This window comes from Moschus berezovskii, chromosome 7 (genome assembly GCF_049115385.1).
Source record: "Moschus berezovskii isolate FMDL1 chromosome 7, NW_MosBer_1.0, whole genome shotgun sequence".
Taxonomy (NCBI): Eukaryota; Metazoa; Chordata; class Mammalia; order Artiodactyla; family Moschidae; genus Moschus; species Moschus berezovskii.
In genome coordinates, this window is record NC_142466.1 from 16470626 (window position 1) to 16484394 (window position 13769).

The 13769-nt window shown below is 40.3% G+C and overlaps 1 pseudogene across 3 annotated transcripts in view; it reads left to right on the top strand.

The window, feature by feature from the left end:
• Positions 1 to 13769, top strand: part of LOC148777263 (large ribosomal subunit protein uL1 pseudogene) — a 58627-nt pseudogene that overhangs the window by 18687 nt on the left and 26171 nt on the right. The window contains exons 3-4 of one of the 3 annotated variants that reach the window (XR_016037795.1): positions 6006 to 6125; positions 11783 to 13552. The exons of the other annotated variants lie outside the window; for them this stretch is intronic. The product of XR_016037795.1 is annotated as a large ribosomal subunit protein uL1 pseudogene, transcript variant X1 (transcript). Of the gene's footprint in view, positions 1 to 6005; positions 6126 to 11782; positions 13553 to 13769 lie in introns of those variants that run through there. 3 annotated transcript variants of the gene reach the window in all.

A 13769-nucleotide genomic window follows, 5' to 3' on the forward strand; every position in this document is an offset into this window, starting at 1 on the left:
TTTATTTGTGTTTTCTGTGTTTTTCATTTAATGTGTGTGTTTTCTGACTTTTTTGTAAGAAACACATTGTGTTTTTTAAATAGTAAAATTAGTACAGAAACTTTATTTTTAAAAATCCCAGCTGTCCTTTTTTGTCTAGCTCCCAGTTGCAGTGTCTCAGACCTAGTATTAATTAAATATGTTTTTATCTGGATGACTGAAACCTAAGGAAGAACTTGGTAAATGCCATAAAAAGGCATATAGTGCTGAGAGGATTCAAAAGAGAAAAGGATCAAGTGTGGAAAGGATCAGTTGCAGATTATGTTTGAATTGACCTTGAAAGGCAGGGTTTTGTTTTGTTTTGTTTTTTAAGAGGATACTATAATTTAATACCCCTTTGTACCAGTGATTAACATTTTGTGGATAGGCATTTGAGGAAACGAAATTTCTTTGGTTGTATTTATTCTTTAAATTTATGGCTTATATTTTTAGGATACATGCATTATCCAGCAGACTGACTTATCATCTTCTGTTTAGGTTAGTATTAATAAGGTGGTTTTCCCTCAGCAAACAACAGCCTGGTGAAGGGGATTGAAGAGCCTATCGCGTGACAGGGAAATCAGCCAGGAGCTAGGAAACTTCTAAATTGAAAAACGTGACAAATACACACGTCGTGTAGAATTAATTGCATTTAGTTATTTCTGACTTTAGGAAAAAGTAAACTTTTAAAATTTTAATTGATTTTCTTGCATTTTAGATCACTTTAGAAGAATGCCTTAAAATGCTTATTTTAAATTAAAGTATTAATTCAGATGAGTTTGGTTTGTAAAGTTTTATCTTTTGAGACAGACTCTAATTCACAACCATTTATGATACTTGAAATGTTAAAAGTTCACTTCCTGAAGAAAAGTCAATGTTATGGGCTGCTTCAGGAGCTCCCCTTTGACTTAAGATAAATATACTCCTGTGATAAAGTCATATTTCTGCAAACTAGCTCACTGAACTAATATTGGGAAGTATTTAATATGCTGTCATAAGACATTAACAAATAAATTTGTAAAAGAAAAGCAAATCTATGGGACTAAAGGTATTTTACAAACGTAGAATTTATATATATATATATATAAAGCAATTCTTAAAGTTTTAGACCTTTTCTCTTTAGAATTTTATTCTTACAAAAAAGTTTTTAAAGGTCTTATTTTACATCACTTAAAGTTATTCTAAAATGTTTTTTAAAAATAATTTCTTACTCTAATTTGGATCTAAACTAGAATGAATACCATTTTTGAATTTTCAAGGCCGTTCCACATTTGGTTTCACATTTAGTGAATTTAGTCATAATATTCCCAAACCCAGTAGGATACAGTTTCTAAGGTTATCAGACTCTTTGTAGAGAGACAGAGATTGGCATTCTGATTCTCATGAATCACATTTTGGCCTTTGACTCTGTTGCCCTTTCACACTCCTTGCTAAGCCTGGGCTGTTGCTATGCTTGAAGGCTTGTCAGCCATAAGGTTCCTAGGGTAACGGAAATGGAAATTTCAAAGAAGAAAGAGAATAGGAGCACAAAAGCTTGGTTGATTTGAATTTGAACAAAGAATAGAAGGTTCCCTGTCTTTCACCTTTGTTGAAGAAACCAGAAATTTAATTTTAGAAAGTTATTTTTCAGTTTGTAAACTTCATATACCCTGGTCTTAATTTAGTGAATAAAAGTACTGCAGCTTAGGGGATTACTCAGTAAGAATCTTTTTAAAATTTTATCAGCTGAAGATTCCTTTTTCCTCCTTTATAGAGCTTTGATAGTCTGTGTTCCTTATATATATTCTCAACTTGGCAGCATGCTGGCTAACTCATTTAATTTTTACTTTGCTGAAGTTAAAAATTGTTAGAGTTATAATCAGGGCAGTTTGCTTCTTTGAAGAATATTAATGCTTTTAGTTTTTACATAACTCTGTTGAGGTATGATTTGAATACAGTTAACTGTACCCATTTAACAGTGTTCAGCTTGAGTTTTGACAGAAGTATATATCTGTGAAACCATCATCACTATCACCTCAGAAGCTTCCTGGGGATCTTCCCTGTGGCTCAGACAGTAAAGAATCTGCCTGCAGTGCAGGAGACCCAGGTTCGATCCCTGGATCGGGAAGATCCTCTGGAGAAGGGAATGGCAATCCACTCCAGTATCGTTGCTTGGAGAATCCCATGGACAGAGCCTAGTGGGCCACAGCCCGTGGGGTCGCAAAGAGTCCGACACGACTGAGCCCCTAACGCTGCTGCACTACAGAAGCTTCCTTGTGCCCATTGTAGCCCACCCCTCTGAGTTGACTCCCTGCTGTAAGCAACCACTGATCTGCTTTCTGTCACTGTGGATTAGTGTTCATTTTCTAGAGTTTTATATGAATGTACATATAGTATCTACTTTTTTATGTCTGGTTTCTTTCACCCAGAGTCGTGATTTAGAGATTAATGCATGTTTTATTTTGCTTTTTGAAAACACCATTCCAGTTGACAGTTGACTTTTTCACTTGGTAGTTGAGCACAGGGAATTGAGCAGGGTTCCTCGTGCCCATCAAATAGGCCTTCTGCAGCTTTACTAATTTGTAACTCTTTCCTAATCTCTTTTTAAGCTGTCATTTCCTAGGTGCTGTATCCTATTTTATATATTCTTACTTGTATATATTGTTGTTGTTCGGTTGCTAAGTTGTGTCCGACTCTTTGCAACCCCATGGACTGCAGCATGCCAGGCTTCCCTGTCCTTCACCATCTCCTGGAATTTGCTGAAACTCATCTCCATTGAGTCTGTGATGCCATCCAGTCATCTCATCCTCTGTCATCTCCTTCTCCTCCTACCCTCAGTCTTTCCCAGCATCAGGGTCTTTTCCAGTGAGTCGGCTCTTCACATCAGGTGGCCAAAGTATTGGAGCTTCAGCTTCAGCATCAGTCCTTGCAGTGAATATTCAGGGTTGATTCCGTTTAGGATTGACTGGACTGGTTTGATCTGCTTAATACATCTATATATGTTAACACCATTTTATCGAGGAGAAGCTGAAATTTAGAGAGGTTACAGAGAACAAACTGCTTAATAAGCTCAAGGGCTCTGGATAAGAATGCCAAGGTTTAACTCTTGGGACTGTCTTTGGAGCTGTGTGATCTTCAGCGAGCTACCTAACTTTCTATGTCTTCTTTTCTTCTCGATTATTATAAAATGGTATGACTGATTATAGTCCCTCCCTTATGGGATTGTTGAGAAGATTAAGTTAGTTGTGTGAAGCACTTACAACAGTGCCCAGCCTGTAGTCAGTGTCCATAAATGCTCGCTGAGACACAGCACAAGATCCTTCTAGCCAGTGAGCGACAGAAGCATAAGCTCAAAGCCTTATCCTCAGTGCAAGCAGCACAAAATAGTGATTTGAGTCAATTTTATAATTCATGATGGGGCTCACAAATGGAGGTTTTACTCACATGGTAACACGTCAATATCAGATTAGTTGGTATTGTATAGTTGAGGACTGAGCAAGTTTGAGGCTGATTTAAGGCATGCATATGCTTGTATGTATGATGTCTGTACACACATCCGCATGTGACTATAATGCATTTTTAAGCTTTGAATTTTTTTATTTTTATTTTATGGTGGCACTGGGTCTTCGTTGCTGTGCACAGCCTTTCTCTAGTTGTGGTTTAGGAGCTTCTCCGATGCAGTGGCTTCTCTTGTTTCAGGGCACAGGCTCTAAAGTGCGTAGGCTTCAGTAGTGGTGGAGCGTGGGCTTAATAGTTGCAACTTGCAGGCTCCAGAGCTCGGGCTCATTAGTTGTGGCCCACTGGCTCGGTAGCCCTGTGGCACGTGGGATCTTCCCAGACCAGGGATTGAACTGGTGTCCCTTGCATTGCAAGGTGGATTCTTAACCACTGAACCACCAGGGAATCCCTAAACTTTAAAACAGTTATAGACTCACAGGGAGAAGGCAATGGCACCCCACTCCAGTACTCTTGCCTGGAAAATCCCATGGAAGGAGGAGCCTGGTAGGCTGCAGGCCATGGGGTGGCTAAGAGTCAGTCACGACTGAGTGACTTCACTTTCACTTTTCACTTTCATGCATTGGAGAAGGAAATGGCAGCCCACTGCAGTGTTCTTGCCTGGAGAATCCCAGGGACGGGGGAGCCTGGTGGGCTGCCATCTATGGTGTCGCACAGGGTCGGACACGACTGAAGCTACTTAGCAGCAGCAGCAGCTCAGGAAGTTAAAGTAGTGTAGAAATTCTACATACTGTAGCCAGTTTCACCAGGGGCTGGCGGGGGTGTGTGTCTTGCTATCTTATGTAGCTGGTAGTATCAAAACTGGGACGTTGGACTTCCCTAGTGGTCAAGTGGTTAAGAATCCTCTTGCCAGTACAGGGGACACCAGTTTGATCCCTGATCCAGGAAGATCCCACGTGCCTCGGAAGAGCTAAGCCCATGTACCACAACTACTGAAGCCTCTATGCCCTAGAGCCTGTGTTTGGCAAGAGAAGCCACTGCAATGAGAAGCCTGCACAACGCAGCTAGAGAGTAGCCCCCACTCACTGCAGCTAGAGAAAGCCTGCACTCAGCAATGAAGACCCAGCACAGCCAAATAAATAAATAAAATTTTTTAAAGGCACAAGTGATCTAAAAAGAAGAAAAAGGAAAGTTATCATTGGTATACTCATTAGCCTTTTATCACATTTCACCAGTTTCTACATGTGCTCATTTTCGTGTCTGTATATGCACATGTACATGTATTTTTATTGTCTGTGCATTTTTATCACATGTATAAGTTCATGTAGCCATCACTTTGGTTAAGATATTGTGGAAATTGCCTGGCAGTCCAGTGGTTAGGATACTGTGGTTCCACTGTAGGGGCCGTGAGTTCAGATCCCTGGTTGGGGAACTGAGATCCCATCCCACAAGACCCGCAGTATGGCAAAAAGAAAACAAAACACCAAAACGATATAGAACTGTTTTTATCACCACATCTTTCTTGTGCTTCCTTTCTCGCTACCACCCTTTCCTATTTCCAGGCAACGACTAATTTGTTCTCTGTCCCTACAATTTTGTCATTTCAAGAATGTTATATAAATAGAATCATACAGGATATAATCTTTTGAGATTGACTTTTTCATTTAGCATAATACCCTTGAGATCCATCCAAGTTGCTTCATGTACCAGTAGTGACTGTTTTTAGTTGCTGAGTGAAAGTGAAAGTGAAGTCACTCAGTCGTGTCCGACCCTTAGCGACCCCACGGACTGCAGCCTACCAGGCTCCTCAATCCATGGGATTTTCCAGGCAAGAGTACTGGAGTGGCTTGCCATTGCCTTCTCCGAGTTGCTGAGTACTATTGCGTTATAGAGTACTATTGCGTTATAGAGTTGTTCTGCAATTTGTTTAATCATCCCCTGAAGGATACTGAGTTGTTTCCAGCTTTTTGCTATTACAAATAAAGCTGCTATGAACAATCATATGCAGGTTTTTGTGCAGACATAAATTTTCCTTTTGGGTAAATAAATGCCCAGGAGTGTGATTGCTGGGTTATATGGTAAGTATGTATTTGAATTTTTAAGAAACTACTCAATTATTTTCCATAGAAGTTCTACCATTTTACATTCTACCAGCAGTGTATGAGAGACATACGTTCTCAGCATTCTTACCACCATTTGGTATTTTCACTTTTTTATTCAACTTTTCTCCGATGATGTGGTATCTGACGTGATTTCAATTTGCATTTCCCCTATGGCTAATAATATTGAACATCTTTTCATGTGCCATTCATATATCTTCTGTGATAAAATGTCTGTTCATGTCTCTTGTTCATTTTCAGTTGAATTGTGTTTTACTTTTGAGCTTTGAGAGTTCTTTATATATTCTAGATACAAATCCTTTGTTGGAAATGTAGTTTGTAAATAGCTTATTCTAGTCTATAGCTTGCTTTTTCATCCTTTTAACAAAGTCTAGGAGAATAGAAGTCTTAAATTTTAACAAAGTCCAGTTTACCAAGTTTTCTTCCTTTTAGGGACTGTGTTTCTGGTGTCGTTTACAAGAACTCTTCCGTGGATCTGCAAATTCTCTGAAGTTTTATAGCTTTATGTCTCACATTTCAATCTGCGATCAATTTTGAGTTAATTTGTATAAAGTAAGTTTCATTTTTTTGCCTGTGAATATCCACTAGCTTCAGCGCTATTTGTTGCAAAGGCTATCTATCCTTACACTATTGAACTGCTTTTGCTTCTTCTTCAAAAATCAGTTACCTGTCCTTGTATAGATTTATATTTGGGTTCTCTGTTCTGTCCTGTTGATCTTTGTGTCTGTTTCACCACCAATACCACAGTGTCTTCATTTTTGTTAGCTATACAGTAAATCTTAAAATTGGATAGTAAGATTTTTCCCACTTTTTTTTTTTTCCAAATTGTTTCATTTATCCTACTTTATTTTCGTATAAAATCTAGAATAAGCTTGTCTTTAACTAGTAAAAGTGTTACTGGATTTTGACAGAAATGTTATTCAATCTAGAGGTCAGATGTTGAATCTCCAGTCCATAAACAGTGTTGTTATGGATTGACTTGAGTCCCCCTGAAAAGTGAAAGTGTTAGCCGCTTGGTCGTGTCTGACTCTCTGTGACCCCATGGACTGTAGTCCGTCAGGCTCCTCTCTCCATGGAATTCTCTCCAGGGAAGAATACTGGAGTGGGTAACCATTCCCTTGTCCAGGGGATCTTCCCAATCCAGGGATTGCACCTGGGTCTCCCGCATTGCAGGCAGATCCTTTACTGTCTGAGCCATCAGGGGAGTCCCTTGAGTGCCCCTAATAAGCCCTAACCTCCAGTACCTCAGAATGTGACCTTATTTGAAAATAGGGTCATTCTAAATGTTATTAGTTAAGACAGATTTATACTGAAGTAGTGAGGGACTCCTGTTCCAATATGACAGGTGTCCTTAGAAAAGGTAATTTTGGACACAGGTACACATAGAGGGAAGATACGTGTAGAAGCATGGAGAGAATGCTGTGTGAAGGTTAGGTTTGTGCTGCCACAAGGCAAGGAGCTACTAGAAGCTAAGAAAGATACCTGTAACATATCTTTCCCTATCACCTTTAGAGGGAGGATGGCAGCAGCAGCAGCAGCAGCATGCCTGTATCGTTGTGCGAGTGTGTAGGGGTGATTGTTGTGTTTGGAGGGTGTTGAGATTGTAACACAGGCATCAAGTAGTTGGTGATTAGCTGTTTGATGTTTGAGGACTATTTTCACATGTGCTATTTTCACCCATGAATTTGGGGATTTGTGTGTGTTTAATGGTGGATTTTCGTATGTGTAAGGGCGATGTTAGGAAAAGTGGTGTGTATTAGTTTGGGTGTACCATCTATTCTGTGTACTTGAGGAATGTTAGATGATACTTTGTGTACTGAGGGTACCATTTGTGTCTAGGGCTTGTACAGTTCTGTGGTTTTGGGGTGTGTGGATTTTCAGGAGCTATCTATGGAGCTATCTATATATATTTTGCTGTGTAGGGGGCAAGTCTGTGGCTATTTTGGGGGGCTGGTAGGTGTTGTTTCTACCTGTGTTTATATGTTTCTGTATTCTGCAAGATGGAAGAATTAATTCTGTGTGAGAATTTGGGAATGTGGGATAAGCATATGCAGGTGGTATGTATTTGAAAGAGACTATATGTATATAGTCATATCTTTGCATATTTGTAGTGTAGTGGGTAATTGTGGTTGAACTTGGGTCTTATGGAGAGTTGTGTGTATAATGAGCTTGTGTGTCTATTCCAGGGGCATGGCCATTTGGAGGAATATTTGCTAGTGCTTTGGATTTCTGTGTTTCAGTCGGGGCCTCCTAGGCTTATATATTTTGAGAAGTTAGTGTGTGTGTGTGTATCGATGAGAAGGTGAGGTTTCATGTTTATACAAGGGAGTTGGTAAATTTCTTTTATATATATCAGAAATATGCGATGTGATTATTTGTTAGTATATGCAGATGTATGAGCTGGCTTCTACTAGCTAGGGATCATTTGGTATATGGAAGTTTTTTCATAAGTGGTTTCTTGGAGCTATCTCTATGTGTCTTACTTGTGGATACTGATTTGTATGTGTCCATCATTAGGTGCATGGATTATGAAAGTGTTCATAATGTATGGAGTGTTAGGAGCATTCACATGTATTTGTTTGAAGACTGTTAGGGTGTTTATACATGTGTGTTGTCGTAGGTAATATATTCGTATATTCAGGGTGAGAATTGATATACGTATATAGTGTCCTTCTCTTTGTATGTTGGGAGAGGGGTGAAGAGGTTGTATTCTGGAGAGAGAGCATAATGGCTCTCCAGTATTCTTGCCTGGAGAATCCCCATGGACAAAGGAGCCTGGTGGGCTATAGTCCATGGGGTCACAAAGAGTCAGACACGACTAAGCGACTAAGTGCAGCATAGCATGGCATTTTATTCTTTACATTCAGAATGGTGTTTCTTTCTTAATATCCTTTTTGGGATAATTCATTGCTTTTATATAATAACTTCTATATGCTGATTTTCTATCCTGCACCTTTGCTCAATTCATTTATGAGTTCTAATGGGTTTTGTTGCCATTGTCACTGTTGTTGCTTTTGAAATTTTAGGATTTTCTACATAGATGATCATGTCACCTGCAAATGGAGGTCATTTGATTTCTTCCTTTGTGATTTTAATGCGTTTTATTTCGTCTTCTTGCCTAAGTCCTCTGGCTCGGACTTCAGTGCTATGTTGAATAAACGTGGTGGGTGTGGGCATTTTTGCCTTCTTCCTGATATTAGAGCCAAAGCTTTCCGTTTTTCACTGTTAAGTAATAAGTTTGCTGTGATCTTTTCATATATGCCATTATTGTGTTGAGGTACGATCCTTCTATACCCAATTTGCTGAGAGCTTTTGTCATGAAAGAATGTTGGATATTGTCAGATCCTTTTCTGCTGCTCTCGAGATGATCGTGAGTTTTTCCCCATTTTGTTAATATAGTGTATTATGTGGATTGATTTGTGTATTTTGAACCATCCTTGCATCCCATGAATAAATCGCACGTAGTCATGGCGTAGGATCCTTCGAATTAATTCTTGAATTAGTTTTGCTAATATTTTTTGAGGATTTTTGAATCTGTGCTCATTCCAGATATTGACCTATAATCTTCTTGTAATGTCTTTGTCTGACTTTGATCAAGGTAATGCTGGCCTTGTAAACTTAATTTGGAAGTATTCCCTCCTCTCCAGTGTTTTTGGAGGCATTTGAAAAGGATTGGTATTAATTCTTTAAATGTTTGGTAAAATTTACCAGTGAAGCCATATGGTCCTGGATATTCTTTATTTGTATATCATGGATTCTGTCTCCTTATTTATTATTGGTCTGTTCAGACTTTCTGTTTTGTCTCGGTTCAGTGTCGATGGGTTGTGTGTTTCTAGGAATTTGTCTGTTTCTTCTAGGTTATCTAATTTGTTGACCTAATTATTTATGACAGACTCTAATGATTCTTTTTTTACTGAGGCATCATTTGTATCACCTCCTTTTTCATTTCTGATTTCATTGATTTATCTCTCTTTCTTCTTAGTGAATGTAGCTAACAGTCTGTCATATTAATGTTTCCCAAAAAGCACTTAGTTTTCTATTTTCTATTTTCTGTTGTCTAATTCCTTCTGATAAATGTGAGATTAGTATTTTCATTTTCTATAGTTCCTTGAGGCACAAAATTGAATTTTTTATTTGAAGTTTGTCTTACCTTTCAATGTATGCATTTATCACTATGAACATCTCCTGTAGTACTGCTTTTGCTTCATCCCATAAGTCTCAGTGTGTTGTGTTTCATTTTAGTTTGTCTCAATATACTTTTTCATTTTCCCTTTGATTTTATCTTTGACCCAATTAAAAGCAATCTTTGATACAGCATGATAAATAAAATTAAAATGGGTGTATTTTATATATGAGGGTTAAGAAAGTAACTCCTAAGAGTTCTCATCACGAGAGAAACATTTTTTAATTTTATTTTGTATCCATAAATGATTATTCTTGTGATAATCATTTCATGATGTATGTAAGTCAAATCATGATGCTGTCTTCAAATTATGCAGTGGTCAATGTCAGTTATGCCTCAGTTAAACCAAAAGTGGGGGGAAAGAGTGTATCGTTTAGCTTCCACATATTTCTCAATTTTCCTATTTCATCCTATTGTGGTCAGAAAAGAGAGCTGTAACTATTTCAGTCTTTTAAAATGTGTTAAAACTTGACTGTGGCCTATTATATACCCTGGAGAATGTGGCTTGGGTACTTGAATGTATGTGTGCTGCTGGTTGGTGGTATGTTTAAATATGTCTGTAAGGACCATATGATTTATCGTGTTTTCCAGGCATGTTTGTTTATTGATTTTCTATCCATTTTTAGAAGTGGATTATTGAAGTCCCTTACTGCCATTGTATGCAATCTATTTTCTTCTTTAATTCCAGTATTTGCTTTATACCTTTATGTGCTCTGGTGCTGTATGCATATACAATTTTTATATCTTCCTGTTGAAGTGACTCTTTTATTAAAATATGAAGACCTTCTTTTTCTATGGAGACAACTGTGGACTTAGTATCTATTTTCTCTTTTTTATGAGTAGCCACCCCTGCTTTCTTTAATTTACATGCATGGAATATCTTTTTTCATCTCTTCATTTTGAGCCTATGTGTAGCTTTAAATCTAAAATGAGTCTCTTGTAGATAGCTTCAAGTTGGCTCTTAATTTTTTTTTTTCTTTTTAAGCCATTCAACCACCGTTTAATCCACTTATATTATTTATTGATCAGTAGGGATTATTATTGCCTAGAAAATCCCATGGACGGAGGAGCCTGGTAGGCTGCAGTCCATGGGATCGCTACGAGTCAGACATGACTGAGTGACTTCACTTTCCCTTTTCACTTTCACACATTGGAGAAGGAAATGGCAACCCACTCCAGTGTTCTTGCCTGGAGAAGCCCAGGGACGGGGGAGCCTGATGGGCTGCCGTCTATGGGGTCACACAGAGTCGGACACGACTGAAGTGACTTAGCAGCAGCAGCAGCAGCAGGGATTATTATTGGGCTTTCCTGGTAGCTCAGACGGTAAAGCGTCTGCTTACAATGTGGGAGACCCAGGTTTGATCCCTGTGTTGGAAAGATCCCCTATTACTGTTTAGTTAATTGTCTTATGTATATTTTGCAGGTGTTTTGTCCTCTTCCTGTCCAGCTTTCTTTCATTGTTGTTTGATGACTTTTTAGTAGTGATTTGCTTTTATCCCTTACGCCATTTTGTTTTCAAGATTTTGTATCATCTTTACTATCAGTGTTCTGAATTCTCTGATCGACTCCCTGTGTCCCCTTCATTTGTTTGGTCTAGTGAGTTTTTACCATGTTCCTTCACCTCCTGCATATTTCTCATCTTTTCATTTTATTTAGTTTGCTGTGTTTGGTTCTTCTTTGCTTTAGGCTGGAGGGTTGTAGTTCGTAACTGTGGAATCTCCTCCACCATTGTGGGGGTGGCCTAGTGTGAAGGTTTCCTGACTGGGGGGGACTTGTGCCTGTGTTCTGTTGGGTGGAGCTGGATCATGTCTCTCTGAAGGGCAGTGCCATGTTCAGAAGTGAGTTTTGGGGTGTCTGTGGGTTTGGTATGACTTTGGGCAGCCTATCTGCCAATGTGTGGGATTGTGTTCCTGTTTTGCTGAAGGATTGGCATGGGGCATCCTGCACTGGATCTTAGTGACCCTTAATAAACAAAACTAATAACAAAATATTGAAAAGCAAAAGTTAAGTTCCCCCCTTATTCTAGGGGAACCATGAGCAGCAGAGTCTCCCGCGACACCCTCTACGAGGTGGTGCGGGAAGTCCTGCACGGGAACCAGTGCAAGCGCAGAAAGTTTTTGGAGACGGTGGAGCTTCAGATCAGCCTGAAGAACTATGACCCTGAGAAGGACAAACGCTTCTCGGGCACCGTCAGGCTTAAGTCCACACCCTGCCCCAAGTTCTCTGTATGTGTCTTGGGGGACCAGCAGCATTGTGATGAGGACAAGGCTGTGGATATCCCCCACATGGACATCGAGGTGCTGAAGAAACTCAACAAGAGTAAGAAACTGGCCCAGAAGCTGGCCAAGAAATATGCCTTTTTGGCTTCAGAGTCTCTGATCAAGCAGATGCCCCGAATCCTGGGCCCAGGCCTGAACAAGGCTGGCAAGTTCCCTTCCATGCTGACCCACAATGAGAACATGGTGGCCAAAGTTGATGAAGTGAAGTCCACGATCAAGTTCCAGATGAAGAAGGTGCTGTTTCTGGCAGTGGCTGTTGGCCACGTGAAGATGACAGATGATGAGCTTGTGTACAACATGCACTTAGCTGTCAACTTCCTGGTGTACTTGCTCAAGAAAAACTGGCAGAACTTCAGGGCCTTGTACATTAAGAGCAGCATGGGCAAGTCGCAGCGTCTGTACGAAGGCACAGCTTAATAAACCATATGAAACCAAAAAAAAAAAAAGAAACCTAGAATAAATATTAGAATCTCAAAAGCACATTATTGAAAACAAAATATCAAACACAAAAATAAAGTACGGAATTTATTTTTAAAATATGGTGTTTTCTTAATTTTACTTTTAAAAAAAGGTAAAAGTGGGCTACAGAAAGGAGTAATAAAGAACCACTTTAGGACAATATGAGAAAAAAAAGAGGGTGGAAAGGAAAACATGAGAATAAATAATGGGGAGTGGGGAGTATGTATAGGGCGGTAGTGAGAGGAATGTCTGTGTGCTTCTTCCTTGCCTACTTAGAAGGCCTTCCGCTATATGTGGGAAGGTCTCTGGACCTGTTGTGGACAGTGTGGAGTCACATGAGACTTAGATCTTCCTTTGCCCCAGCTTGTCCTTGCTCTCAAAGTCTACAGTATCCCGTAAAGCACATGAGTTTGAGTGAACTCCGGGAGTTGGTGATGGACAGGGAGGCCTGGCGTGCTGTGATTCATGGGGTCACAAAGAGTCGGACAGGACTGAGCGACTGAACTGAACTGCACTGAACTGGAAGCACACAGTCTCAGGTAAATTGTGGGATTTTAATCTGCTGCACCTGCCCCTTCTCAGGAGTCTCCCCCTTTTTTGCTTTGCTCATGCTTCTTTGAATTGTGGCCCACTGCTGCTTTCAAGCGGAGAAGGCAATGGCAAGCCACTCCAGTACTCTTGCCTAGAAAATCCCATGGATGGAGGAGCCTGGTAGGCTGCAGTCTGTGGGGTCACTAAGGGTCGGACACGACTGAGCAACTTCATTTACACTTTTCACTTTCCACTTTCACACATTGGAGAAGGAAATGGCAACCCATTCCAGTGTTCTTGCCTGGAGAATCCCTGGGCCAGGGGAGCTTGGTGGGCTTCCATCTATGGGGTCACACAGAGTCGGACACGACTGAAGTGACTTAGCAGCAGCAGCAGCAGCAGCTGCTGCTTTCAAGTCTCTCTAGTGTCCGATCTCTGCCCCGACACCAGGGGGCGAAAGAGGCCTCTTTTTGGGGCTCACTAGCTCAGTTAGGCTGTGGAGAGGGAAGGGGTACTGCAAGAGCTGCTAGGGTGTGTGGGGAGTGCTCAGGGTAGTTGGGCCACACAGGGGTGTCAGCACAGCCTGAGGTGGATGGTGTACTTCCCAGGGGAGTTGGTCCTGGTTTGTGGGACCCTTGGCAGAGCCATGCTGATCGGGCTCCCAGCTGGGTCCTGTGGAGGTTGCCACAGTCTTAGGTGAATTGTGTGTTTCCCCAGGGGAGTTGATCTTGGGTTATGACACTG